General features: G+C 48.1%; 1 protein-coding gene across 1 annotated transcript in view; it reads left to right on the plus strand.

The window, feature by feature from the left end:
- GAB2 (GRB2 associated binding protein 2) overlaps positions 1–27125 on the plus strand; it is a 143570-nt gene that overhangs the window by 21572 nt on the left and 94873 nt on the right. The window lies entirely within an intron of this gene.

The raw sequence follows: 27125 nt of genomic DNA on the forward strand, positions 1-27125 counted from the left end.
AGGCTGCTTATTTTTTCTGTCCTTTTCTACCATTTCATGATAAAAATCCAGGTCCTAGAGCGCTGCAACAAATGAGCTTTTAAAGATTGGTTGCTTAAAAGTCTTTTTAGCTTGCTGAAGGCAGACCACCAAGAAGGGACTCAAGGCTTGAGTGTGCTGGTGGCTTTTCAGTTTACTCAGCCTGTGTCTACTTTTCTTAGCAGATTAAGGGTATTGCCTGTTGTGTGCAAGTAGGAATTTGCTTCTGTGCTGAAGGTCCAGCCTTCACATCACTCTGCCTTTCTAATTTTGCATAGCAAGCACCACACTTCCTCTCAGTGCTGGGCAAACACCAGCAACAGATGAGTGTCAATGCCAGGGCAATATGGGGTCTGCAGTTTAGCTCTGCCCATAGTCACTGCTTTCTCTGACCTTCTCTTAAACCTTCTTTGTTCTTCTGCCTCAAAGAAATAAATCAAGTGATACCTTTTGGAGCCCTACAGTCAGCTCCTGGTTGACATAAATTCCATTGTAAGACTTCAGAAATACTTGGTTGCTTTTCTTAAATACTTTCAGCTGTACCATAGCAGCCCATGGAGTGTGCAGTGGTGTGAGCAACTGCAGTCTGAATACAGAGCAGTAGTGTTTCTTGGGGTTTTGCATCCAAAAAGCATTTTTTAAATCAACAGGAGAGTCCTGTGAGCATCCAGCTGTGGAAGGACAGGGTTCAGGGTGGTGTGGGTTCTCATGCACCTCGCTGAAACTGCCAGTGGTTGTATCACAAGGAGCAGGTGCTCCACATCATCTTCTTGGCTGAGGAGCAAGGAAAACACAGAGGCCAGATTGTGCATCTCCAGCAGGCTTATATTTATTACTCTGAACCAAAAATCAGCTGCATTCCTAAACTGGGAGGGTAAGTCCAGCAAGTGCCACGTGGCTGCAATGAGCTGGGAGTGGAGATGAAGTTGTGGAAAAGTTGTGGACGCCCTCTCCCTGGAAGTGCTCAAGGCCAGGTTGGATGGGGCTTTGAGCAACCTGGTCCAGTGGAAGATGTCCCTGCCCATAGCAGAGGGTTGGAGCAGATGACCTTTAAATATCCCTTCCAGTCCAAACCATTCTATGGGGCTGATTCATTTTGCATTGGTTCAGCTCACACTGCTGTAAATCGTCTGGACTAAACCTTTGATTGCTGAGGCTCATGAAGGATCCTCTGATCAAAGGAAGGTGCTGCTGAACCCTTATCCTACACTTAGATGGTCCTCTACAAATGCAACCCACAATCATGACTGTTTGCTCAACATGTGGGAAAGCTTTGTTCTTTGCCATCAGGATCAGAATTTGGGTCTGTAACCATGGAATTTTGCAATCAAAAATCATTTATACATAGCCAAAACTGCCCCCAAAAAAGCTTGAAAAGCGCCGGGAGCTCAGAACTGCTGTGTCTGCTTTTTCATTCTTTAAGTGCTAGTCTTCCCAGGAAAGCAGAGATCCCTCTGGAGACCCCATGACTCTGATTGCTTCCAGCCAAGCGGCAGGGGCATGTTTCTGTCCAGTGAATCTGGTTTCTGCATCAACTTTCCGAGAGACCAACCTTCACCTCTCTGCCTCTTTCCGTTTCGCGTCAAATCACCGTGCTTCCCTCCAGCGCTGGAGGAATACCACCAACAGGTGATGGATGCCACAGCAGTGCTTGCTGTGAGGCAAAGTGAGCTTTGCAATATCCTCCCCAAAATGAACTCGAGACCGTGCCTGCTCCTGGGGATTGCTTGAAATGTGCTTTGGGCAGCATCTGCCCAAGGATGCTCCCAAATCATAGAACCATAGAATCATGGAGTAGTTTGGGTTGCAAAGGACATTTCAAGGACATCTAGTCCAACTCCTCAGTAGTCAGCAGGGACATCTTCAACTAGAGCAGGCTGCTCAGAGCCCCATCCAACGTGACCTGGAATATTCCCAGGGATGGGAATGTACCACTTCTCTGCACAATGTGGACCAGTGTTTCACTACCCACACTGAAAAACTTATATGTAGCCTAAATCTTCTCTCTTTTAGTTTAAAACCATCACCCTTTGTCCTGCCACAAGAGGCCCTGATAAAAAGTCTGTCCCCATCTTTCTTGTGGTCCACTTCAAGTACTGAAAGGCCTAAAGGTCTCCTCAAAGCCTTCTCTTCTCCAGGCAGAACAACCCCCAGTCTCTCAGCCTGTCCTCACATCAGAGGTGTTCCAGCTTTCTGATCATTTTCATGGCCTCCTTTGGACCTGCTCTAACAGGTCTATATCTTTCTAGTGCTGAAGACTCCAGAGCTGAACATATGAAAACCCTCTCCCATGCAAACTAAGATTTGCTGGTACCTAGCATTAAACAAAGTCAAGATGAACCTCATGTCCCTCTTGCATTCATTAGACTTTCTTAATGGCAGATGCCATAGAAATGAAAGGAACTGTCTGTAAGAAGGACTGATTGCAAGTGCAGATGCTTTGGAGCAGGGTCAGGGGGACAATCTACATGTGGCAGGCAGTCTCTAACTGCATGCCTTGTCTGGATTCAGAACTGAGGGATATAGGAGACAAACCACTGGGCAGCACCAGCCCACTTGGATGGCTTTGTCTGACTTGTCCCAGTCCACTGTGTTAGGCTTTGTGGGTTTGTTTTTAACACTAGGGAAGGCCTTTCTTTCTGCTGGAAAGATCAATATATGCTTGGGATCCTCATCTGGCTGGAAATGCCTTCATAATGGACAAGCATTGCAGAGTCCTTGGCCTTCACCCTCACAGGCACTTGGAAACAGAGCTTGAGGGGGATAAGGCTGGGCCTGATGCTGCTGAGCCTGAGTGGAATTTGGCCTCTGGGAGCTTTTGGCTCATGGATGCTGGGATTTCAACCACACTCAGAGCCAGCTTTCATCCCACAGCAGGATGCTGAAAATAATAGGAATAACAGCCATCCTCGTGGCTGGTTTAAGAGCCAGCCTCCAATAGTGTCCCTGTCTCCCCAGGGGAAGCAGCTGCTAATTTTTTTTCTTCACTTGTTAGACTTGATGTGGGTCTCCCTGCCAGAGAGGATTTTAGAACAAGGTTTTCAATATTCATAGACTTAACTATGTTGGGGGAGGGGGAGAAAGGACTATTAATTCCTCCAGTTTGATCACAGATCATTAACTCCATGCTACTGCTTTCCTCTGCCTTCTTTTATTCTCCATGTCCTTCCTAAGTGCTGTTTGTTTTTTATCACTCTGTGTATCCTTTCAACAATAGTACCAGCATATTTATTAGTATTAATTGGCATATGTGCAACAAATGTCATGCAAGGATCACAGAAGTCGTTGTTGCCTTGGAGAAATCAGTGTATTTAATCCCACATGGGGAATCAGAGGCAATGAAGAAACCAGATGGGCATCAGCTGCAGGCATGCCCCAGCAGGGCTGACCCTGACTTCTTCCTGAAAGGCAGTTTGGACCTTGCAATTGTTGGCACAGGTTTGCTTTGAACTACTTCAGCTGTGCCCTGGAAACCAGGTGCTACCCAGATCTTTATTCCAGCAAACCTGCTGCTGGCTTTCCCACCATCTTGAACCCTGCAACGTGCATTGCTCCCTCCCCATCGAGCCACCCAAACCCCCTCATGCAGTGGAGCAGTGCTGCAAAGGGGTAAATTAATCATCATCATTATCGTCATCTCATAGATTCATAGAATGGATTGGGTTGGAAGGGACCTCAAACACCATCTAGTTCCAAACTCCTTGCTGTGGGCAGCAGCACCTAGACAACCAGACCAGGATGTTCAAGGCCTTATCCAACCTGGCCTTGAACACCTTCCAGGAAAGAGGCATCCACGGCCTCCCTGGGCAGCCTGTTCCAGTGTCTCACCACCCTCATTGTAAATGATTTCTATTTAATATCCAGTCTAAATCTACCCTCCTCCAACTCCAATCCATTCCCCCTTGTCCTATCACTACAAGCCTATGTAAAAAGGCCCCTCCCCAGCTTTAATTTGGGCCCTTATCATGTGCTGGGATAATAACAGAAGAAACCAAATCTGGAGATGATAATGATTTCCTTGAGGTGTCATTTCAGAGCTACTTATCTAGGGTTAGAAGCAATGCAGGCAGAAGCACCAAAGCTGGGGGTTTATGCAGACTTGGAAGGTGAAAGTAAAGCTGAGAGGGCAAAGGGAAGGCTGAAGTGCTGTTGTATTGTATTTTTACCCCACTCAGCTGCTTCTCAGTCTTGACAGGGGACAATAGACACTTGTTCCCAGTAAATGTCCCCTAGCCAACAGCCTGTGCTGCGAAGGGGACTGAGAAGGGGCTCCCAGGGCTCAGCTCAAGCTGGTTGCCTGTGTCCTGCTGTGCCAGGGGAGTTTATTTTTCCAGCGCTCCTACTCAGAAACATTTGGCTAAAGGAAAAATTGTGGAGGAGGTTTAGCTCAAGTGAGCACAAAAACATGTGTCCTTGTAGTATATTCCTTGCTGAGTGGTGATTTAGTTGTGGTTTTGTTTTGTTTTGTTCTTGTTTTGTTTCTTTCCTTTTTTTAAACCATATCAGAGAGCTTGGGAATCACGTAAGGAGGGTGGGGGTGATGCCTTTCAGATGGGCACAAGGCTGTGTAAATGCGAAGGAGGGAAATCTTTCTTGCCTAATGCAAGTTCTCCCAGCCTGTTGGTTGTTTTTTTTCTCTCTTTTTCATACTACTTCTTTGGATAAATGATTGTGAAGATGGCAGGACTTAAGGAAGTCTTTAAAATGGTCATCTAAAACCCCTACCTTAAGCTACCATTGCTCCCAGGGTGACCATTCATCCTCTTCCTGTGACCCCTAGAAGTCCCTGCATGAGGAGACAGACTGGAGTGTTGCACAGTCCTTTTTTCTGGTCATAGAATTATAGAATGATAGGGGTTGGAAGGGACCTCCAGAGATCAAGTCCAACCCCCCTGCCAAAGAAGGATCACCTAGGGCAGGCAACATAGGAATGCATCCATACAGGTCTTGAAAATCTCTAGAGAAGGAGACTCCACAACCTCTCTGGGCAGCCTGTTTTCAGTGCTCCATCACCCTTACAATACAGACATTTTTCCCCATGCTGAGGTGGAGCCTCCTGTGTTCCAGTTCCTGTGGTAACTGTGAGGGGGGAAAGGGACAAGAGAAGTTGTGCATGGGCCATCTCTGGAAGTGCCCAAAGCCAGACTGGATGGGGCTTAGTGTGACCAAGTCCAGTGGAATGTGTCTGTGCTCATGTCAGTGGGGTTGGAACTAGGTGATCTTTAAGGTCTCTTCTAACCCAAACTATTCTATGCTTCTAAGATGCAAGAGAAGTTAGCTTCTGACCTCTGAAACTGGGGAACAAAGTGCTGCCCCTCTCCCTCTATCCCCAGTTTATTCTTGCACACAAGCTGCTCCTTTCTACTGCCCTCCACAAGTGAAATATTGCTTCACCCAGAAACGAGATGCTGAGCAAACAAATCTCAGGTCAAACTCTCCCACTCCTTCCCCTGCCACGTTCCCATCCACACATTTTTGTGCACCATCCCTGCTGCCTTTTCCCATGCTCTTTGAGGGGAGCGGGGTTGGTACGCTGGCTGTCGGCACAGAGAATGCAGCCCCACAGATGTGAGCTGCCTTTGGCAGGAGAAAAGGAGTTGTTTGGGGAGTGGCTTTTAAGTCTGGGCAGATGGTTTCCACCCTTTGCTGCGAGCTGGGGTCAGCAGAGTTGTTCTCAAAGGGAGTGATCACAGAATCATAGAATTGTTTCAGCTGGGAAAAAAACCCTTTAAGATTATCAAGTCCAATTCTACCAAGTCTGGTGCTAAACCATGTCCCTCAGCACCACATCTCTGTGTCTTTTAAACACCTCCAGGGATGGGGATTCAACTGCCATCCTGGGGAGCTTGTTCCAGTGTTTGAGAACCCTTTCAGTGAAGAAGTTTCTTCTAATATCCAACCTCAACCTCCTCTGATGCCATTTCCTCTCGTCCTGTCAATGATATGAATGTCATGGTGTTATTTGAGGAAGCCAGTTTGCAGGCCCTGAAGTCCAAAGTGGTGGCAACACTGAGAAATAAATCCCCTCTAACCTCACAGGGATGTGGATATGGAGTGATGCACGTGGATTTTTCTATCCTGGGATCGTCCATCCCAAGGAGGAGCTGTGAAGCTTGTGTGGTAGCAAGATGGGGAATGTAAAAATAATATTAGATGAAAATATCAAGCATGCTGAAATAGCTGCTAGGAAGGAGGAGTGCTAGGAAAAGAAGGAACAGCAGGATTGTAGCTGTTATGGAGAGAAGCACAATATTATGACTGCATCTGGCATGGAGCATGGTGAGCAGAGTGGAAAGTGGTTGTCTTTTTGCTTTATGGTTTTCCCTGTATGATGAAGGCCATTGACCAGTCAAACCACCTGTGAAGTCAAATTCATAGACTCATAGAATTGTTTTGGTTGGAAGAGTCCTTTAAGATCATGAAGTCCAACTGTTAAATCATCAATTCACACCACCCAGGAATCTGAAAGGCTCCAGCTTGTATCTCCAGCCAGCGCAATGGAGCTGAGTGAAGTGAGCCTGAGGGTGTTAGTCTGGAAGGTAGAGAGGTAGTGATGCAGAACCTCTGCTACATCTGCTAGTCCTTGACATCTGTGCTGCCTTGGCCAAAAAATCCCTGACCCAGATAAAGATGGAGATGAGGGTTTGCAGGCCGGCACAGTCCACTGAGTCCCAAGCACCTGCCATAGGCAGCTGGATTCTCCTTGGGCTCTCTCTCTCTAGACAGTTCTTTTGTTTTCTGGCCCAGAGCCAGCAGAAGGACACTAAATGAGGGTTTAATAATTAACTGACTCGACTTGATCATGCTGCAGGCATGCAAGTCAAATCACCATCTGGGAGGTTCTGTACGTGAGAGTGCCGTGATGCCCGCTCATGGGTGAGGACACCTATGGCCTTTACACGCACAAGCCATGCCCAGGATGGGACACCCCATGAGCTGGTTTCTGGCTGCTCCATTTGGTTGTTCTGGGGAGTTTGCAGTTTCTCTTGTGCCTGCTGTGAGACTGATCTCAGGTAATTACGTTACCCTGGGGTAAAAGACAATGATCCCACATGGTACAGAGGTATTCAATGAGGGAGGCAGTGGGAGTATTGGAGAAAGGACCAGCTTATTGGCCCCACCTCTTTTGACTCCATTAGGGAATAATTTTGCTTCAGTGTGTGCTTCTTCCCTCTGAGTTCTTCAGGATGGGAGGGGATGTCTCCAGGAAATGTCTTGTTTAATCCCAAACTCCATTGGATCCTAAACATAGCCAAGGTACTTCATAAAACAGTACAAGATTGACATGGGAAAGGACCCAGCTGGGTGACATGACCTTTCTGTGATAGACTCTGCACCCATGTAAAGTGCCAGTGTGGTCTCTGCAATGAAGAGTCTTCAATCCCCTCCACATAGTAGACCTCTGTGCTGGTCTGTCAAGCACCAGGGATACAGGGGCAAGGGTGCCAAGCCATGGTTTAGTCATGGGGTCTGTGGTGACAGGTTTGACTTGATGATCTTTGAGGTCACTTCCAACCTTGGTGATTCTGTGATTCTGTGTGATTCTGTGAAAACTAATTCTTTGGTTTCGTGGTGTGAATCTGCTTTTTGTTTTCATCCCCTACTCTGCTTTTGAAGGTGCTGAGCAGTACCATCTCTGAAGGTGCTTCTCAGAACGCACCATCATTAGATGTCAAATTTTCCTTCAGGTTTGTTGTTTAAGTGTTTTAGGGAAGACTTCATCATTAGGGGACACAGTCTCAAGCTGTGCCAGGGGAGGTTTAGACTCGAGGTAAGGAAAAAGTTCTTCACTGAGCGAGTCATTCGTCATTGGAATGTGCTGCCCAGGGAGGTGGTGGAGTCGCCGTCCCTGGAGGTGTTCAAGGGGAGATTGGTTGTGGCACTTGGTGCCATGGTCTAGTTGTGAGGTCTGTTGGGACAGATTGGACTTGATGATCCTTGGGGTCTCTTCCAACCTTGGTTATACTGTGATACTGTGATACTGTGATACTGTGATGCTAGAGTACAAAGTTTACCTGGGGTAAAAGGGACTGCTGGGGGGATTTCCTCTCTGACTGTGGTGGGTTGAAATTAATCCCCAACATAAAATTGCCAGACCAGCTCAGTTGAAAGCAAATTAAGCTGTATTTACAAGCAAAACTGCAATGTAATATATGAAATGCAAAGAATATGTACAAAATATACAATATGTACAGGTATTTGCAATTTGTAAACAACACAAGAACCCCCCTGGACAAAACCAGGGGGTCAGCAACAGCTTTCCCCCTCTTTCCCCCTCTTCTCCCCTGTACAGAGGACAAGAGAAGAAAGGAGAAAAGCAGAGAGTCACTTGTTAGCACTTAGCCACAACAAGAACACAGCCAAGGTCAGCAAAGTCAGTAGAAGCAACAGGCAATATTTGCCAGAGTGAAGGAAGCTGAAAAGTGAGAAAAAGTTAGTTTATACAACCAGATTTATGTTAGATACCAGGCCAATAGGATTTCTTAGACCTTATCATTATTATTATGTGGAGGTAGTATACCTGGACCTCAGCAAGGCCTTTGGCACTGTCCCCCACAGCAAACTGCTGGCCAAGCTGTCAGCCCATGGCTTGGATGGGAGCACACTGCGATGGGTTAGGAACTGGCTGGAGGGCCGAGCCCAGGGAGTGGTGGTGAATGGTGCCACATCCAGCTGGCAGCCAGTCACCAGTGGCGTGCCCCAAGGATCAGTGCTGGGCCCCTTGCTCTTTAACATCTTTATTGATGATCTGGATGAGGGCGCTGAGTCCATCATCAGTAAATTTGCTGATGACACCAAGCTGGGGGCAGGAGTTGATCTGCTGGAGGGTAGAGAGGCTCTGCAGAGGGACCTCGACAGGCTGGACAGATGGGCAGAGTCCAAGGGCATGAGATTTAACACATCCAAGTGCCAGGTTCTGCACATTGGCCACAACAACCCCATGCAGAGCTATAGGCTGGGGTCAGAGTGGCTGGAGAGCAGTCAGGCTGAGAGGGACCTGGGGGTACTGGCTGATGGTAGGCTGAACATGAGGCTGCAGTGTGCCCAGGCAGCCAGGAGGGCCAATAGCATCCTGGCCTGCATCAGGAACAGTGTGGCCAGCAGGAGCAGGGAGGTCATTCTGCCCCTGTACACTGCACTGGTTAGGCCACACCTCGAGTCCTGTGTCCAGTTCTGGGCCCCTCAGTTTAGGAAGGAGGTTGACTTGCTGGAGCGAGTCCAGAGAAGGGCAACAAAGTTGGTGAGGGGTTTGGAACACAAGCCCTATGAGGAGAGGCTGAGGGAGCTGGGGTTGCTTAGCCTGCAGAAGAGGAGACTCAGGGGTGACCTTATTGCTCTCTGGAACTACCTGAAGGGAGGTTGTAGTCAGGCAGAGGTTGGTCTCTTCTCCCAGGCAATCAGCACCAGAACAAGAGGACACATTCTCAGGCTGCACCAGGGGAGGTTTAGGCTGGAGGTTAGGAGGAAGTTTTACACAGAGAGAGTGATTGCCCATTGGAATGGGCTGCCCTGAGGAGGTGGTGGAGTCACCATCACTGGAGGTGTTCTGGAGGAGACTTGATGGGGTGCTTGGTGCCATGGTTTAGTTGATGAGGTGGTGTTGGATGATAGGTTGGATGTGATGATCTTGAAGGTCTCTTCCAACCTGGTCTATTCTATTCTATTCTATTCTATTCTATTCTATTCTATTCTATTCTATTCTATTCTATTTTCCCTTTTGCATCCAATGATAATTTATTTATGTTCTATCATTTTCTGTTCAAGATCTGTGGAAAATTTTCTTAGCCACAGCCTAAAACTACCACACTTACAAAGTCTGGAACCTGGATATGTTTTATGTCAAGTGCCAATGGTGTCACATCTTGAATAGAGCTGTCAGGGTGAGCTGCTGGACTGTCTCAGCAGGGAAGGAGAAAGGGAAGGGACTTTCAATTCTTGTATCCCTACCTTGCCACTTCCAAAGTTTCCCTGCACGGCTCAGTCAAACCAGTCCTTTCCCCAAGAGCATACACAGTGGAAATCTGACAGTCTGGCTTCTTCCTGCAGCCCTCATTGCTTCATCAGGCCTGAAGTGTTGACTCATCAGTCTTTCTTCACATGATTCCCTCGAAATAGCTTCCCTGGGGCAGACGGTGTGAGGACCGGGCAGCCTCCTTGCCACAGCTTCTCTCTGAGAAGCTGCCACAGTGGCTGGTGCCTCCGGTGTGATTCTGGTCTTTCAAAGGTTTGTCACTTTTCCTAGAAGTCTTGAGAGGAGAATCTTCTCCAGCAGTGGTTTTAACTAAAGGGGACAGTTCTTGTGAGTGCCTTGAACTGACAGCCTTGCATACTACTTGTTGTCTGGGTTGGGAGTTCTGAAATCCTGGATGAAAGGCTGCTCATTCTGAAGCATCCTTCCTTCCTCCCTCCTGTCAGACACAGTGCCAGCAGAAACCCTGACACTGTGCAGGAGCTCATGTGTCACTTCTTGTGATATCATCAAAACCTTTCTAATTTTGACTTCTCTCGCCTTTTACAGTTGCTTGTTTGGAGCCAACCCAAGGGCTCCCTGAAGGACCCCAGGGTGCTTGACCAGAAGAGCAGGGAGCAGCAATTGCTGCTGATGCTGATCTTTGGGCTGACCTGCAGCCCATTGCTTGCAGCTTTCCCAGCACTCCAGCCCCTCTCTGAACGCTTCCACACTGCCCTGGTGCCAGCTAGCATCACTGTCTAAGAATGAGAAGTAATTTAGTTCCTAAGCAACCTCTCGCCTGGCCTCTTGCTAAAGAGTGACTTAGCATTTTCCGAAGGGAAAAAGGAGATTGTGGATAGCAGCGTGTCAAGGCAGGTTCTTCTAATGTGCTTAACCCTCCAGATGCCAGTTTAATGAGCATCCAGCAGGCACTGTCCAGCTGGGTGGCTGCCAACGGGGTCAGGGTGCTGTGGGAAGCCAAGTCCAGCCCCTCTGTGGGGAGCTCGAGTAAGGATTAACATCAGGAGCTGTTCAGAGTGTTTCTAGGATCAGGAGAAATGGCTGTTTCCTTATTTCTGCTCACTGCTTTCATTTCCCTCCTGACCTTAAGACATTTGGCTGTCTGATGTCAGTTTATTTCATCTTCCTTCCCAGCTCTTCAAAAACCCAGTAAAGTCAACAAATGCCATCTGAGAGGGTGTTTCTGCTGTGGTGATTATTAGTTTTATTTCAAATCCATCAATGCCTAAATGAATTAGCAGGTCACAGCCCAGGCCTGAGCTTCTCCGTCTATCCCAGATACATTCCTACCACCACCATTAGAGCTGTTCCTCAGTAGATCAAGATCTTTACGGTGTTTATGCTTTTCACATCCCCTTAAGGCAGAGCTGCAGGGGAATCATGATTTTCTCAGATTATTGTTATGGAGAAACCAGAGCCAAAGCATCAGGCTGAATTTATACCTCCAGGGTAGCCAACTGTCACGTGGGATATGCTGACTCCTGGCCTGCTGGTTTCAGTTGGTTCCTCCTCCACTGAGGATCTCAACTCCTCTGTTCAGCTGGGAGGTTGAGGAATAGGAGGGTGTTGTGTTTTGAGATGCTATTGTAAGGAAAGGACAAGCAAGATGTAGGAAATCAGATGGGGGAGGTCATTCGCTAGACCCCAGCATCAGAGGTTGGACAGGACCTCTGGCAATCACCTAGTTCAACCTCCTTTCCTAAAGTAGGGTCACCAAGTGCAGATTGCTTAGGATTGTGAGCATCGCCAGGGACAGAGACTCCACAACCTCTCTGGACAGCTTGTGTCACTATTTGACCATCCCCATGGTTAAAAAGAAATGTCTATTCATATGTTCAAATGGAATTTCCCTTAATTTCTGCCCTTTGGCTCTTGTCCTGTCATTGGGTACCACTGAGAAATGTTTGACTTGGTCATCTTTAATTCACAGTATCACAGTATCACAGTATAACTAAGGTTGGAAGAGATCATCGAGTCCAACCTGTCTCCACAGACCTCATGACTAGACCATGGCACCAAGTGCCACGTTCAATCTCCTCTTGAACACCTCCAGGGACGGTGACTCCACCACCTCCCTGGGCAGCACATTCCAATGACGAACGACTCGCTCGGTGAAGAACTTTCTCCTCACTTCGAGTCTAAACCTCCCCTGGCACAGCTTGAGACTGTGTCCCCTTGTTCTGGTGCTGGTTGCCTGGGAGAAGAGACCATCCCATTCCTCCCATCACACATTTGAACACGAGGATAAGATGCCCCTGAGCTTTCTTTTCTTCAGGCTGAACACTCCCAGCTCTCTCAGCCTCTCTCATGTCAGATGCTCCAGGCCCATCATCACTTTTGTGGCCCTTTGCTGGACTATCTCCAGTATGTTCATGTCTCTCGTACTGGGGAACCCAGACTGGACCCAGCACCTGGAAGTGTTCCACCAAAGCTGAGCAGAGGGGAAGGATCCCCTCCCTCAACCTGCTGGCAGTGCTCAGCTTAACACCACCCAGGAGACTGGTGACTTTCTTTGTTGGGAAGATGGGTTGCTGGGTCACGGTCAGCTTGGTCTCCATTAGGAGAGGACTCCCCTAGTCTAGTGGATAAAGCTGCTTTCCATGCAGTCAAGCTCCAGAGACCCACCTCACTGCCCAGTTATTTAGCCCATGCTTCACCAGTTTGTTGATGAGATATTTTGAAAGCAAGCATTGCTAACATCCTGAGAAGCAGCAGCCACTCACTGCTCTCACTGGTGCAGTCATCTCCACACAGAGGGCCACCAGGCTGTTCAAGGGTAGTGTAGGAGTCTTTCTACAGAGGGGTACAGGGTCACACAGGATTGCAGAAGGTTGAGATGATGTAGTGGTAGTTGCAACAGATATTTCAGCTTTGTTGGAGCGTTTCAGTCATGATATTCATGCTCTAGTGACATCTAGCAACAGAGGAGATGTCCCTGGCAGAACACAGGGCTTCTTTGTGGACCTCAGCAGTGCATGGGGATTTATCATTCAGGATTTGCCCCCGTGGCTGCCCCCATAATGGCTGTGCTGAGGCCAGTGTGTATCTTCTTGTCCACCCACATCCCCATCTGTTTTCCCCAGCAAAACAGGTCTCCTATCTCCATGCTGCTGCACATGAAGCCACATCTCCCATCTATCCTCCATGCAATGCAACATGCAACTCAACTGAGGAGCACATTGGGTTTTTTTCCTCTCTTCTCCTCTCCTTGCATTGCTTTTGCAGAGCTAAGAGAAACAGAAATAAGAGCGACGGCTCGGTAGGCTCATGAAGCCGATGGCCAGGAAGGGCTTTGCTGGAGGAGCTGTTCTGCCAGGTCAAGTCACACTTTCTAACCACTGAAACCAAAGCAGGCACAAACGTGTCCTCACATTAAGCAAGGTCCTCGCCGGCTCTCCAGGGTTGGGCTGAAGCCCTGAGGAGCTGATGGAAGAACTGGGAGCAGGACCCAGGCATGAGCTAATGGTTGCTGATGACCCCATTTACTGCAGCGAGTTATCTAGATATAGTAGGAAAGAAACGCTCTTGATGTTTATTCCCTTTTAGTTAAGGGGGAAAAAAATAAAACCCCAGTCAGCATGCAAGGAAGGGGCAGGCACACTGCCTCATTTGTTGGAATGGCCAACAGATTCAATTAAGGTTTAAAAAACCCAATAAATTAGAGAGGGAGAGAGAGAACAAGCGTTTTCTATGGGCAGAGTTCATTCACAAGTCACTCATTTCTCTTGCTCTTCTGGGAGTGATAGGAGACAATTAGCTAATTGGTTTGGGGAGGTGACCTGTCAGTGACTCAAGGAGGGAATGTCTCCCGTGCAGCTTGACATAAAGAATATATTTTCAGCCCCTTGTGACAGCTGCAAGCACCCCCCATTAAAATCAAGCATGTAATGGCTGTAATAACAGCAAGCTTGGAATCCATCACAGCAAGGGAAAAGCAATGAAAAAGCTGATAACAGGCACTGAACTGCAGCCTGAGCGAGTCCCTTCCCTTGTCAGGTTTGAAATATTTCAGAATTATCTTATCATTAACGCTGTGTAAGCACCTGAAGCCTTTCTGAGGTCGAACTCTGTCCCCCAGTTACCTTTGCAAGCCCTTAGGTTCAGCAGCTCAGCTGCCTTCAGAGCCAGGTACCTGCCTATCTTTGTGACAGAGCCAGTGATACGGTGTGAAGTTGGGAGGGTTTGAAAAACTGGGACTTTAGCCCAAGCTTTTGGAAAGAAGAGCTGGTTGCTTGATTTACTAAGAGGATATGGGTTTTCCACATTGTTCTGGGAGTTTGACTTACAGAATCATAAAACTGTTGAGGCTGGAAGAGACCTTTGAGATCATCAATTCCATCTGCTCGCCTTGAACTCACAGTCTCACCTCTGCTGCTAAGCTACCACCACTAAACCATGTCCCTAATCACCACATTCACACATCTTTTAAATACCTCCAGGGATGGTGACTCCACCACTTCCCTGGGTAGCCTGTTCCAATGCCTGACAACCCTTTCTGTGAAGAAATTTTCCCTAATGTCAGAAGTTCTCAGTTCTCAGAACAAGGGGACACAGTCTCAAGCTGTGCCAGGGGAGGTTTAGACTCGAAGTGAGGAGAAAGTTCTTCACCGAGAGAGTTGTTCGTCATTGGAATGTGCTGCCCAGGGAGGTGGTGGAGTCACTGTCCCTGGAAGTGTTCAAGAGGAGATTGGACGTGGCACTTGGTGCCATGGTCTAGTCGTGAGGTCTGTCGAGACAGGTTGGACTTGATGATCCTTGGAGTCTCTTCCAACCTTAGTTATACTGTGATACTGTGATACTGTGACCTGAAATTCAATGCTTCCTGCATTGGGCAGCATTTGGGGTAGGACCTAGACTGACACCTTTGAACCCATCAACCCAAACACCCTTAACTGTGTGTGTTTTGGCAAAGGCAGTAGGCTGGGGGGAAGCAAGGAGAAGGGAAAAGTTTAGTCAAGAAGGCAACCTTGTCCTGATGTCTTCAGAACCATGCCTGTGCACCCCTTCAACTGCTGATCCCACTGACATAGCAAAAAAGCAGAACCCCAAAGCAAGCAAGTTGCGAAGAGAGAGCAGTCATGAGATGATTAGACAAAGGAAAGCAGGAAGTCTCCTTCAGCCCAAGTGATGTAATTTTCCACAAGCAGCTCTTCATTTATGTGAATATTAAAGGGGAAAAAAATAAAAGAAAAAAACAATTAAAAGGACAAACAGAGCTTTTAGCTCCTGATGGTTAGAAGGAGGAGCAGGTCCCAAACTGGTGCTAGAAGGTATTTGGTTTTGCTTATGGAGGTGGTTGGTCCTTTCTGAAGGACCTGAAGATTACTATTATTACAGAATTGTGGGGGTTTGAAGGGACCTCTGCAGACCACCTAGTCCAAGCCCCCTGCTAAAGCAGGATCACCCAGAGCAGCTTGCCCACAACTGTGTCCAGGCAAGTTTTGTATCTCACCAAAGAAGGTGACTCCACAACCTCTCTGGGCAGCCTTGTTCCAGTGCTCTGCCACCCTTCAAGTATAGATTTTTTTTCCTCACATTCAGATGGAATTTCTCTGTTCCATTTCGTGCCCATTGCCCAATGTCCTGTTGCTGGGCACCACTGAATATTTTGTCTAGCAAAGCAAGTCTCCACCCCTTCCCACAGCCCACACCATTCACTTGTACTTCCATGTGCCATGCTCTGTGTTCACGTGGCACTGCTCAATATTTGTGCAGGAGGAAAAGCTTTGCTGATTTTGGTGGATGTGAGTTTCCCCACCAACAAAGGTAAGGATCAGCCCTGGGGATGGAAACAGCAGAAACTGGAGATACAGTGAATTAGCAATTTCTAAGGTCCCTTCCAACACAAACCATTCTATGACTCATTCTATGATTCTGTGTCTTAGAGCCTTCTGGGCACCTTGCACAAATGAGGCTATCCTCCCATGCCATGCAAATCCCTGCAGGAAAATATCACAGGATCAAAGGAAGTTAGGGGTTGAAAGGGACCTCTGGAGATCATTGAGTCCAATGCCCCTGCCAGAGCAGGACCATGGAGTCTAGTGCAGGTCACACAAGAACACGTCCAGATGGGTCTTCAAAGTCTCCAGAGAAGGAGACTCCACAACCTCTTTGGGCAGCCTGTTCCAGGGCTCCATGATGCTTACAGTAAAGAAGTTCTTCCTCATGTTGAGGTGGAACCTTGTGCATAGTGTGTACATCCATTGCCCCTTGTCCTGTCACATGGCACAAGTGAGCAGATGCTGTCCCTTCCTTCTTGACACGCAGTCCTCAGGTATTTATATGCATTTATTAGATCCCCTCTCAGTCTTCTCCTCTCCAGACTAAACAGCCCCAGGTCTTTCAGCCTTTCTTCATCAGGCAGTGCTCCAGTCCCATAATCATCCTTATAGCCCTCTGTTGAGCTCTCTCAAGTAGATCCCTGTCCCTCCTGAACTGGGGAGCCCAGAACTGGATGCAATATTCCAGATGAAGTATCATAGAATCATAGAATCAGTCAGGGTTGGAAGGGACCACAAGAATCATCTAGTTCCAACCCCCATGCCATGGACAGGGACACCCCACACTAGATCAGGCCATCCAGAGCCTCATCCAGCCTGGTCTTAAACACCTTCAGGGACAGGGCCTCAACCACCTCCCTGGACAACCCATTCCAGGGCTTCACCACTCTCATGGTGAAGAACTTCCTCCTCACGTCCAGCCTGAATCTCCCCACCTCCAGCTTCATTCCATTCCAGGTCTCACTAGGGCAGAGTAAAGGGGGAGTAGAACATTCCTCAATCTGCCAGACACACTCTTCTTAATGCACTGCAGGATCCCATGGGCTTTCTTGGCCACAAGGGAACATTGCTGACCCATGGAATCTATGCTGTTGTGTCCCCTGCATGGATACCTTCCCCTGCTTGGGATGGTTGGACTATGTGGCCTTTGAAGGTCTCTTCCAAGAGGAAAGATCCTATGATAGTCAGGGCTTGGCAGAAGATCCAGGAGCACTGGGCCAGCCCAGCACCTGCTTGAGCTGCTGAGTTTAAGCAGGTAGTGTTTATGTGATAAATTGGGATGGGAGCTGTTTTCCACCCTGGTGGTGCGTCGGTGTCGGTGTCAGCCGGTTTCGTGGCGGCACAAACAGGAGATGGCTGCTATTTTAATCAGTGCTACACAAGAGTTTCTCGTAAAGGTTATAAAATTAAAATAAACCTCAGAGGACTGACCCATCATTAGTGGTGAAACCAGCTATGCACCACTGCAGGCATGTCCACACTAGGGGCACGGGAATGATTTGCTCAAAAGAAAAGGAAAAAAAACCCCAACAGCAACAGAAAAAAAGAGAGTGGGGGCAGGGGAGAAAAGGACATTTTCCAAACTCATGTATTTTTATCTGGGTTGCAGAAGAATTCTAAAATAGGCAGGTCACTTCCTTTTTCCTGAAGTATCAAAACTTGTTGAAGTGTCTGGACAGCTCTTGTTTCCCCATCCTACCCGTCTGACTCCCTGGGTTTCATCCCTAAGGATTACAAGCCTGAAAGAGTGGCAGAGCTGCACCATGCTGGATCGTGTCACAGGGACTGGATTTGTGTCAGGAGGGAAAGTGCAGAATCATAGAATTGTCAGGGTTGGAAGGGACCTCAAGGATCATCTAGTTACAATGCCCCTGACGTGGGCAGGGACACCTCACACTGCAGCAGGTTGCCCAGAGCCACATCCAGCCTGGCCTTAAAAACATCCAGGGATGAGGCTTCCACCACCTCCCTGGGCAGCCTGTTCTGGTGTCTCACCAGCCTTATGGGGAAGAACTTCTTCCTTCTTCCTAACAAACAATCTGAATCTACCCATTTCTATTTTTGTTCCATTCCTCCTAGTCCTATCATTACCTGACACCCTAAAAAGTCCCTCCCCAGCTTTCTTGTAGTCCACTTCAGATACTGGAAGGCCACAAGAAGGTCTCCTTGGAGCCTTCTCTTCTCCAGACTGAACAGCCCCAACTCCCTCAGTCTGTCCTCAGAGGATAGGAGCTCCAGCCCTCTACTCGTCCTCGGGGCCCTTCTCTGGACACCTTCCAGCATGTCCAGATCCTTCCTGTAGTAGGGGCTCCAGAACTGGATGCAGTACTCCGAGTGGGGTCTCACCAAAGCAGTAAATAGCGTAAATGAAATAATTACAACCCTGCAGAACAATTGAAAGTGGGTGGGGTTTTTTCAGCAACCAAAAGAGCTGATCACTCAGCCACCACTTTATCACAGAATCATAGAATACCTTAGGTTGGAAGGAACCTCAGAGGTCATCTACTCCAACCCTGCTGCCATGGGCAGGGCCACCTCTCAACTAGACTTGCTTGCCCAAAGCCTCCTCCAATCTGGTCTTAAAACACATCCAGGGCTAAAACCTCTTTGGGCAACCTATTCCAGAGTCTCACCACTCTCATATTGAAGAATTTCATGCTAAAATCCAGTCTAAACCCACTCTCACTCAGCTTAAAACCATTCCCTCTTGCCCTGTCACTAGACACCCTTAAGAAAACCCTCAACTTTCCTGTAGGCTCCCTTCAGCTATTGGTGTCACATTACCCAAGCAGTGTTGGAGGCTGTGATTTCATGATTTATCTAATGACCTCATACAACATTAGGGGTTGAAGTTCCCAAGTCTCTAAATTGCAGCCACATGGGAAAAAATCCTTCCTGAGCAAGGAATCTATTTGTTGGGGTTTGGCAACCAGCACCAGAACAAGAGGACACAGTCTTAAGTTGTGCCAGGGGAGGTTTAGACTCGAAGCGAGGAGAAAGTTCTTCACTGAGAGAGTCGTTCGTCATTGGAATGTGCTGCCCAGGGAGGTGGTGGAGTCACCGTCCCTGGAGGTGTTCAAGAGGAGATTGGACGTGGCACTTGGTGCCATGGTCTAGTCATGAGGTCTGTGGAGACAGGTTGGACTCGATGATCCTTGGGGTCTCTTCCAGCCCTAGCTATACTGTGATACTGTGTTTCCCCTACTCCAAGCACCCCTGCTACAGTGTGCTCCAGTAAATCTCCAGTGTGTTGTACACAAAGAAGGATCAAAGCACTTGTCAAAGATCACTTCTCAAAACCCTTTTGTGTGACTGAGGGAGGTTTCTGGCTGCTAAACGGCTGATTTGCTTCAAAATTGTGTCTGCAAACCTTGAAGTGAGGTACTTTGCCCTGAGCTGAGAGGAGAGGCTTCTCTTGAGCCCTGGGGTGCTGTGCATCCGCATTCAGGCTTCAAACTAGATGGAGTTCTGAGATCTCAGCTGTTTGAACAGACTGAAGTGAGAATTTTTTGATAAATCATTTTCTGGGAGGTCAAAAAAATTTAAACTAAAATTTAGAAATTACAGAGAAGCTTTGGTTTTCCTTACTCAGGAGAGAAATTCTGTGGAACAGGGGAATTAAAACACCTTTAGGGTCAGACCTGGGCACTGTCTCCCTAGATTCTAGTTGGAGGTCGCCCTGCTCACTTCAGGGAGCTGGACAGGATGACCTTCAAGGGTCCTTTGCAATCCAATGAATTCTATGGTTCTATGACTTTTTGCAAGGTCTTGTAGTGATGGGACAGGAGGGAATGGATTTAAGCTTGAGGAGGGCAGATTTAGACTGGACATTAGGAAGAAATTCTTTACAGTGAGGGGTGGTGAGACCCTGGAACAGGTTGCCCAGAGAGGTTGTGGATGCTTCCTCCCTGGAAGTGTTCAAGGCCAGGGTGGATGAGGCCTTGAGCAACCTGGGCTAGTGGAAGGTGTCCCTGCCTGGGATTGGAACATGATGATCTTTAAGGTACCTTCCAACCCAAACCAATCTATGAATCTATGATTCAGGGCATCCCAGATGTGGAGATCTCTCCATAGGGACAACTCCCACCATTATTCATCCCTGTGGCTAGTAGGGGACCTTTTACCTATTTTTGGAGTGGGTAGGATGTTATCCTTTCAGTTTGTCTTGGGTTCATTCCCTGGGGCTGTCTCTAGTCTGCTCCAGGAGTACTAACATTGATTCAGGCCCTTTGCTGGGAGGTGTTTGCTGGGGGGGTGTTTGCTGGGAGATGTTTGCTGGAATCTCCACAGAGCTGCAGCCACGTCAGGAGGTTTCTGTGCACACCTCACTCTGGGCTCACTGCAAACATCCTGCCAGCAAGAGGAAACATTTCCTCTGCCCCAGGATAACCTGCCTTCCTATAGAAAGAGAATTGATGTTTCCGGATGGAGCATATGGAAGTGGAGCCTGCACACGCTGCTGCTCTGCCCCAAGGGCTGGCTCCACCACCGGCCAGAATCAATGGTGTGGCTTCATGTGCTGAGTGGCATTTGGGGCAGGACCTGTGTGAGGATGCTTCTTGGAGACATTCTCCAGGTGCCAGAGAGAGCTCAGTGCATTTGATTCCTTCTGTGCCACAGCTGTGAAAACAGTGAAAGTCCATGCTGGCATGCAAGGACTGGAGCTGGGGGTAGAGTAACATCTGAGTGTCATGCCCTGAAAAAACCCAAGCAATAAACAGGGAAAATGGGAAGGAAGCAGTGAGGCAGAGAGGAAGATTCCAGGAAATGAGGTGGGGTTTTGCTTGTTTTGTGCTTTCTTTTCTTTTGTTTTCTTTCCCCTTTCTTTTTTGCCTTTTTTTTTTTTTTTTAATAAAATGTCCAAGAAAAGATTTCCTGCTGCACAACAGAGGAGGGAAGCTCTTCCTAAAAATAACTAAGAGCTGCCTGGCTTCACTAGACAGCTCCTCCGTGGGGACCCTCAAGCCTGACAGGGGATGGATCAGCCAGCTCCCAAGGGCATGTCCACTGCAGTCCTCTCCTTCTTGTTCAGTGGCAATGCATTGATCCAAAGCAGAAATGACTCTTCCTCTCCCCTCCTTTCCCCCGGCTTTTTATTTTCCTTCCCTTCCCTGCAAGTCTCTGGAGGTCTGTCGTCAAGAGGTGATGGGGACGGAGGGGTCTGCAATAGGGAAGGGCTGGGAGAAATCCTGGTTGCTCACGTGCCAGGCAAGAGTTGAGAAATAAAGAGGGTGAGATGGGATGTCTCACTGAGTCTGAGGGTGCTGCATATCTGAGAGCAAAATGTGACCCTGCTTAGGTTGATGCTGTGAAGGTGGGTTAGCAACGGGGCAAGGCCTTGGGTATGGCAAACTAGTAGGTGAAATAGTGTGATAACTAGCAGATATCTAGCAGAGCTTTTTGTGACAGGACAAGGGCTGGTGGTTTGAAAGTAAAAGAGAGAAGATTCAGAACAGATAGAACTGAGACATTTTTTACACTGAGGGTGGTGAGACACTGGCACAGATTGCCCAGAGAGGTGGTAGATGCCCCATCCCTGGAAACATTCCAGGTTAGGTTGGATGGGGCTCTGAGCAACCTCATCTAGCTGAAGATGTTCTGCTCACTGCAGAGGGAGTGGGCCAGATGATCTTTAAAGATCCCTTCCAACCCCAAATATTCTATGATTCTGTGGTTTTGTGGGTGTTGACTCTTTGCATGGGAAAGTGGGGAGTATGTGCCAGCACCTGGCTCCCTGCTCATCTTACTCCCGCTGCTTTCCATCGATGGAAAGGTGAACAAAGTGAGATCTGGGAGCGGAAGGCAAGAGGTGAGCAACTTGCTCTCTCGCCTTGACATACCTGGTGCTCATTCAAAAGGGTGCTCCTTAAAACCATCCTCTTCATGTCCCCAGAGAGCTGGCAGAAAAGAAAGAAGAAAGAAAAAAAGAAAGAAAAAAAAGAAGCCACAACAACCAAACAAACAAAAAAAACCCACCACCAACCAGCCCAAACTAGCAAGCAAACTAAACTGCCAAACACACACACACACAAAACCAACCAACCAACCAAACCAAACCAGACCAAACCAAACCAGAAAAGGAAAATCCCACCAGGCAAATGGCTAAGGATGATTCCCAGCTTTGGCTGCTGCAGTTGGCATTCCTTGCCAAAGAAAAACATAAGTAATAATAGATATCATTTCATCATGAGGTTTCCAAACCCCTCACAACAAAGGAGGAAAAGGAGGAGAAAATAAGTTGTCAGTCCTTCCTGCTGTGATTGTGTGGCATCAGCACCAGAGGGGTCATTACACATTAAAGAAGTCGCTGACAGCTTTTTAGGGGCACACACAGCTTCATTGGTACAGCTCAGCCTCATCCCTGGAGACCCTGAGTTGAGCTGGCCACCATCTCCCCATTGCCATCTCCCTGTTTGGTACAGAGCTGGCCTTGGGATTGCTCTGGCTCAATGTGGCAGCCACAAAGGCTCCCGGAGGGAGATGATGCTTTTATGGAGGAGGAGATTATCCACTTTTTAATGATGTTAAAGTACAGACAAAAAGCTTTGGGAGCCTTGTTATCTGATCTGCTTCCCTGTCTCAGCCACAGCTGCACTCAAGGGGTTGTTAAGCCCTGTGTGTTGAACATATCCTCTGCTGCCTGCATTAGGAGGATGCTTTCCCCAAAACCAATCAGTTTACTGTCTTGAGGATTCCTCCACTGTTCCCTGGGACATACAATACCTGCCACACTTTGGGGACAAGGTTAAGGCTGGAGGACCTGAGCCATGATCCAGGGTAGCCAATCCCAGGGGGTCCTTGGGAAGATATGCTGAGTGTTGGGTTTTTCAACATCCCCAAGCCGAAACAACCCCCATCTGAGCAGGGTTTCAGATCTTCCTCTTGAAAACCTGGGGACATCACCCAGTTGACACTTGGAAGACTGCTACTGAGCCACAGCTTCCATTTAGCAGCACTTAGAGCCGAGATAAGTGGCATGGAAATTGTAGTGTCTGGAACAAAGCCAGTGGGGTGGCAGCTTTTGATGGCCATGGTGGTTCTTGCTGCCTCCCTTCGATGAAGATGCAAATCCAGGAGAATTTAAAAACCATGGAAGTTGTCTGGGTGTCAGCCTGAGTGTCTGAGATGAGAATCCAGCCTTAAATCTCTATTTCTGCTGCAGTGGTGACTTGGGACAGATTGGAGCAGGTCTGACTGTTGAAATCACACCTTATTCCATATAAAACCTGTGTCTTGTCCCTGCTTCTGGGACCATCCTGTGAGTTCATCAATGTCCTATTCCCTATCCCTCACCCCATCACAGGACCCAAACCTCCCTGACAGTTGTTGCATCCTCCTAGCTTCTCTTTAAACTTCCTTATTTGATTTTTGGACATTTGGGCATGTGAGAGACGAGGACAAGGAGGAAATGGTCCAGGTTAATGGATTCATAGGATGTTAGGGGTAGGAAAGGACCTCCAGAGGTCATCGAGTCCAAACCCTCTGTCAGAGCAGGACCATAGAGTCTAGCATAGGTTGCACAGGAACACATCCTGATGGGTCTTGAAAGTCTCCAGAGAAGGAGACTCCACAACCTCTCTGGGGAACCTCTTCCAGTGCTCCATGACGCTTACAGTAAAGAAGTTCATCCTCATGTTGAGGTGGAACTGCCTGTGCTGTAGTTTACATCCATTGCCCTCTGTCCTATCACAGGGCACAAGTAAGGAGAGGCTGTCCCTTCCTTCCTGACATGCAGCTCTCATATCTTTATATACATTTATTAGATCCCCTCTCAGTCTTCCCCTCTCCAGTCTAAACAGTTCCTGGTCACTCAGCCTCTCCTCATAAGGCAGTGCTCCAGTCCCATAATCATCCTTGTAGCCCTCCACCAGACTCTCTCAAGTAGATCCCTGTCCCTCCTGAACTGGGGAGCCCTGAACTGGATGCAATATTCCAGATGAGGTCTCACTAGGGCAGAGTAGAGGGGGAGGAGAATCTCCCCATTGGAGGTGTTCAGGAGGAGACTTGATGGGGTGCTTGGTGCCATGGGTTAGTTGTTTAGGTGGTGTTGGATTGGTTGATGGGTTGGACGTGATGATCTTGAAGGTCTCTTCCAACCTGGTCTATTCTATTCTATTCTATTCTATTCTATTCTATTCTATTCTATTCTATTCTATTCTATTCTATTCTATTCTATTCTATTCTATTCTATTCTATTCTATTCTCCCTCAATCTGCTGCACACACTCCTCTTAATGCACCCCAGGATCCCATTGGCCTTCTTGGCCACAAGGGAACATTGCTGACCCATGGAGAACTTGCTGTCCACCAGGTCCTTCTCTTCAGGGCTGCTTTCCAGCAGATCACTTCCCAGCCTCTACTGGTACAGTTTATTATTCCTTCCCAGGTGCAGGACTCTGCACTTATCCTTGTTGAACCTCACTAGGTTCTTCTCTGCCCTGATCTCAGTCTGTCCAAGGCTCACTGAATGGCTGCACAGCCTTCAGGTGTCTCAGCCAAGCCTCACAGTTTGGTATGGTCAGCAAACTTGCTGAGCAGAAACTCTGTCCCCTGACCCAACCTGAGCTAAGCCTGGCTAGAAGAGCCTTATTCTGAAAACAGCCATCAGTTCTTGCTTATGTGTAGCATCCTGGACTAGCTTTTCATCCAACCTTGATCAACCAACTTGCAAGCAAAGGAGGTTTTATTCACCCTAAGAGGCTGTGCGTAGGAAACACAAACAAATCCTTCCTGGGGTGAGGTTCTCATGTGCTCTTCTTGGATAACCTTGGATGGTTCCCGGATGCTCTGCATGGTGCCTTATGATGAAGTCATGATTTTAGTCGTTGGTCTTTTCACATTCTTGCCTAAATAAACCTCAGAGCTCCTTGAAGAAGCTTCCTAGCTGCTGTAGGAGCCCTTCTTGGGAAGCACACAGGGGTGCTGAGACATGCAGGGTAGAAGAAGATGGCTTTGTACAACCAAGGTGATGCTGGGAGAGGAGAAAGGGAGTGGATGTGACAGTTCTTGCAAGAAAGGGGTTTGAAATGGGGTTTGTTGCATGCAACAAACACCGGGCATGTATTTTGTTTTGTAATCCCTAACAGGATTGAGGTCCCACCCTATAACCATTCTGCATTTCTGTGAGCTTACAGATGAAAAAGAAATCTCTTTTACTGCTCTGTAAGAATTCATAGAACCATTTTGTTTGGAAGAGACCTTTAAGATCAAGTCCAAACAATAACCCAGCACTGCCAGGTCACCGCTAAACCATGTCTCTAAACACCACATCTACAATATCCCTTATTCCATAAGCATGGGTTCCTAGAACTGCTCATGGCCACTGGGCCAAGCAAACAACCCCCTTATGCCCCCAAGCCCCCCAGAACCCATCAAGATTCACAGCCCATGCAAGCTGAGATTGTCCCCGGTGAGGACAGGGTTCAGGGTGTGGCTCCTATATGTCAGCACTGGGTTGATGCAGCCATGTTCGTCTTCCCCACCACTGCTTGTAAATGTGTGAGGAATCCAAGGGGGTAATTAAATCACAGGAGTAATTTACTGTAGACCTGTTCCATGCAGCTGTGAGATGGCTGCTGGTAAATAGAAGAATATCAATATTGCAGAGCAGCCACAGGTTTGGAAATCAGTGACGCAGCAAGCGTGAGGCATTTTAATGCTGTGGAGGAAAGGAGAGGAGAGGAGGGAGGAGGGATGCCAGACACCAAAGACGTGCTGTGTGCAGGTAGCAGCACTCTAACGAGCTACATGGCAGAGACTCATTAGCTCCTGAGGCACATGCACGGTGCCGAGAGGCTTTGAAAGCTCTGTGCCACTGTGGAGGGAGGTGGCATCTCTGCAGCAACTTAGGGAGCACAAATGCTGAAGGCCACATGACAGCACACTGATGAACCTGATGCTACCTCTGTGGCATCTCTGTGGCTCCTCAGAATCATGGAATGATAGAATGCAGCAGGCTGGAAGGGACCCTCAAAGGTCATCTTGTCCAAGCCCACTGCAGTCAGCAGGGATGTCTTTAAGTAGATCAGGTTGCTCAGAGCCCCATCAAGTGTGACCTTGAATGTCTCAGGGGATGGGGCCTCCACCACATCTCTGGGCAACCAGTTCCAGTATTTCACTACTCTCCTTGTGAAGACCTTTTTTCTAATGTCCAATCAAAATCTATCTTACTCCAGGTTCAAACCTGGAGCCCTTCATCATATCACTCCAAGCCCTTCTAAACTGTCCTTCCCCAGCCTTCCTGTAGGTCCCCTTCAGATACTGATATGTAGCTATAAGGTTTCCCTGGAGCCTCCTCTTCTCCAGGCTGAACAGCCCCAACTCTTTCAGCCTGGCTTCAGACAAGAGGTGTTCCAGCCCTCTGATCATCTTCGTGGGCCTCCTCTGGACCCTCTTGTTTTGTCAGTTAAGGCAGAAGCAACTGGTGGATTGAAAGCCTGGCTTCAGCCATCCAACAGATCCATGCACTGTTGTCACATCTCCTTCAGAGATGTCCCAGTGGCCAACAGGAAGCCTGCCCACGGCAGGGCAATGAGGTTCTGCCTTAAAGTAAGAGCTGGAGAAGAGAAGACTGGCAAGGGATCTTATTAATGTTTACAAATATCTGAAGGGTGGGTGTCAAAAAGAAGGAAGCAGTCTCTTTTCAGTGGTGTCCTGTGATAGGATGAGGGGCAACAGACACAAACTGGAACAAAGGAAGTTCCACCTCAACATGAGGAAAAACTTCCTTACTGATGGATCACTGGAACAGGCTGCCCAGAGTGGTTGTGAAGTCTCCTCTAGAGACTTTAAAGACCCACTAGATGCATCCCTGTGTGACCTGCCCTAGGTAACCCTGCTTTGGCAGGGGGGGTTGGACTCAGTGATCTCTGGAGATCCCTTCCAACCCCAACCATTCTGTGATTCTATGACTCTGTGAACCAGGTCTGCAAGAGTGCAGGATGGTGGAGATGCCTAAACTCCCTGTGCTGGGAAAAAAAATCTAGTTGAATTCTTCTCAGACCACTGTGTGAGTGAGAAAAAGGTGGGGAAAAGGATTTCAATCACACACGGAATATCCCTGTTAGTTCCTGGATGAATTTAAGGGAGGGAGTGGTGGCTCCTCTCCTGCCACAAGCTCAGATTCTTCAGACCCCCTCTACCACAAGCTGGGTCTTGTACCAGTAATTTTCCCCATAATTATCCATTCTTCACATCCAGCACTGTGCAGGCATCCCTGGCCTGGGATAATTCAAGACTCTTTTGCCCAAGAGAGCAAGAGGTCAAGACTACATGAGTCATGCAGAAATTTACCCCTTTGGGGCAATTTGTAAGATTCTTCCTCTTGCAGTAAATCCTTGTGATTTCCAAGTGCTT

Source organism: Dryobates pubescens, chromosome 10 (assembly GCF_014839835.1).
Source record: "Dryobates pubescens isolate bDryPub1 chromosome 10, bDryPub1.pri, whole genome shotgun sequence".
Taxonomy (NCBI): Eukaryota; Metazoa; Chordata; class Aves; order Piciformes; family Picidae; genus Dryobates; species Dryobates pubescens.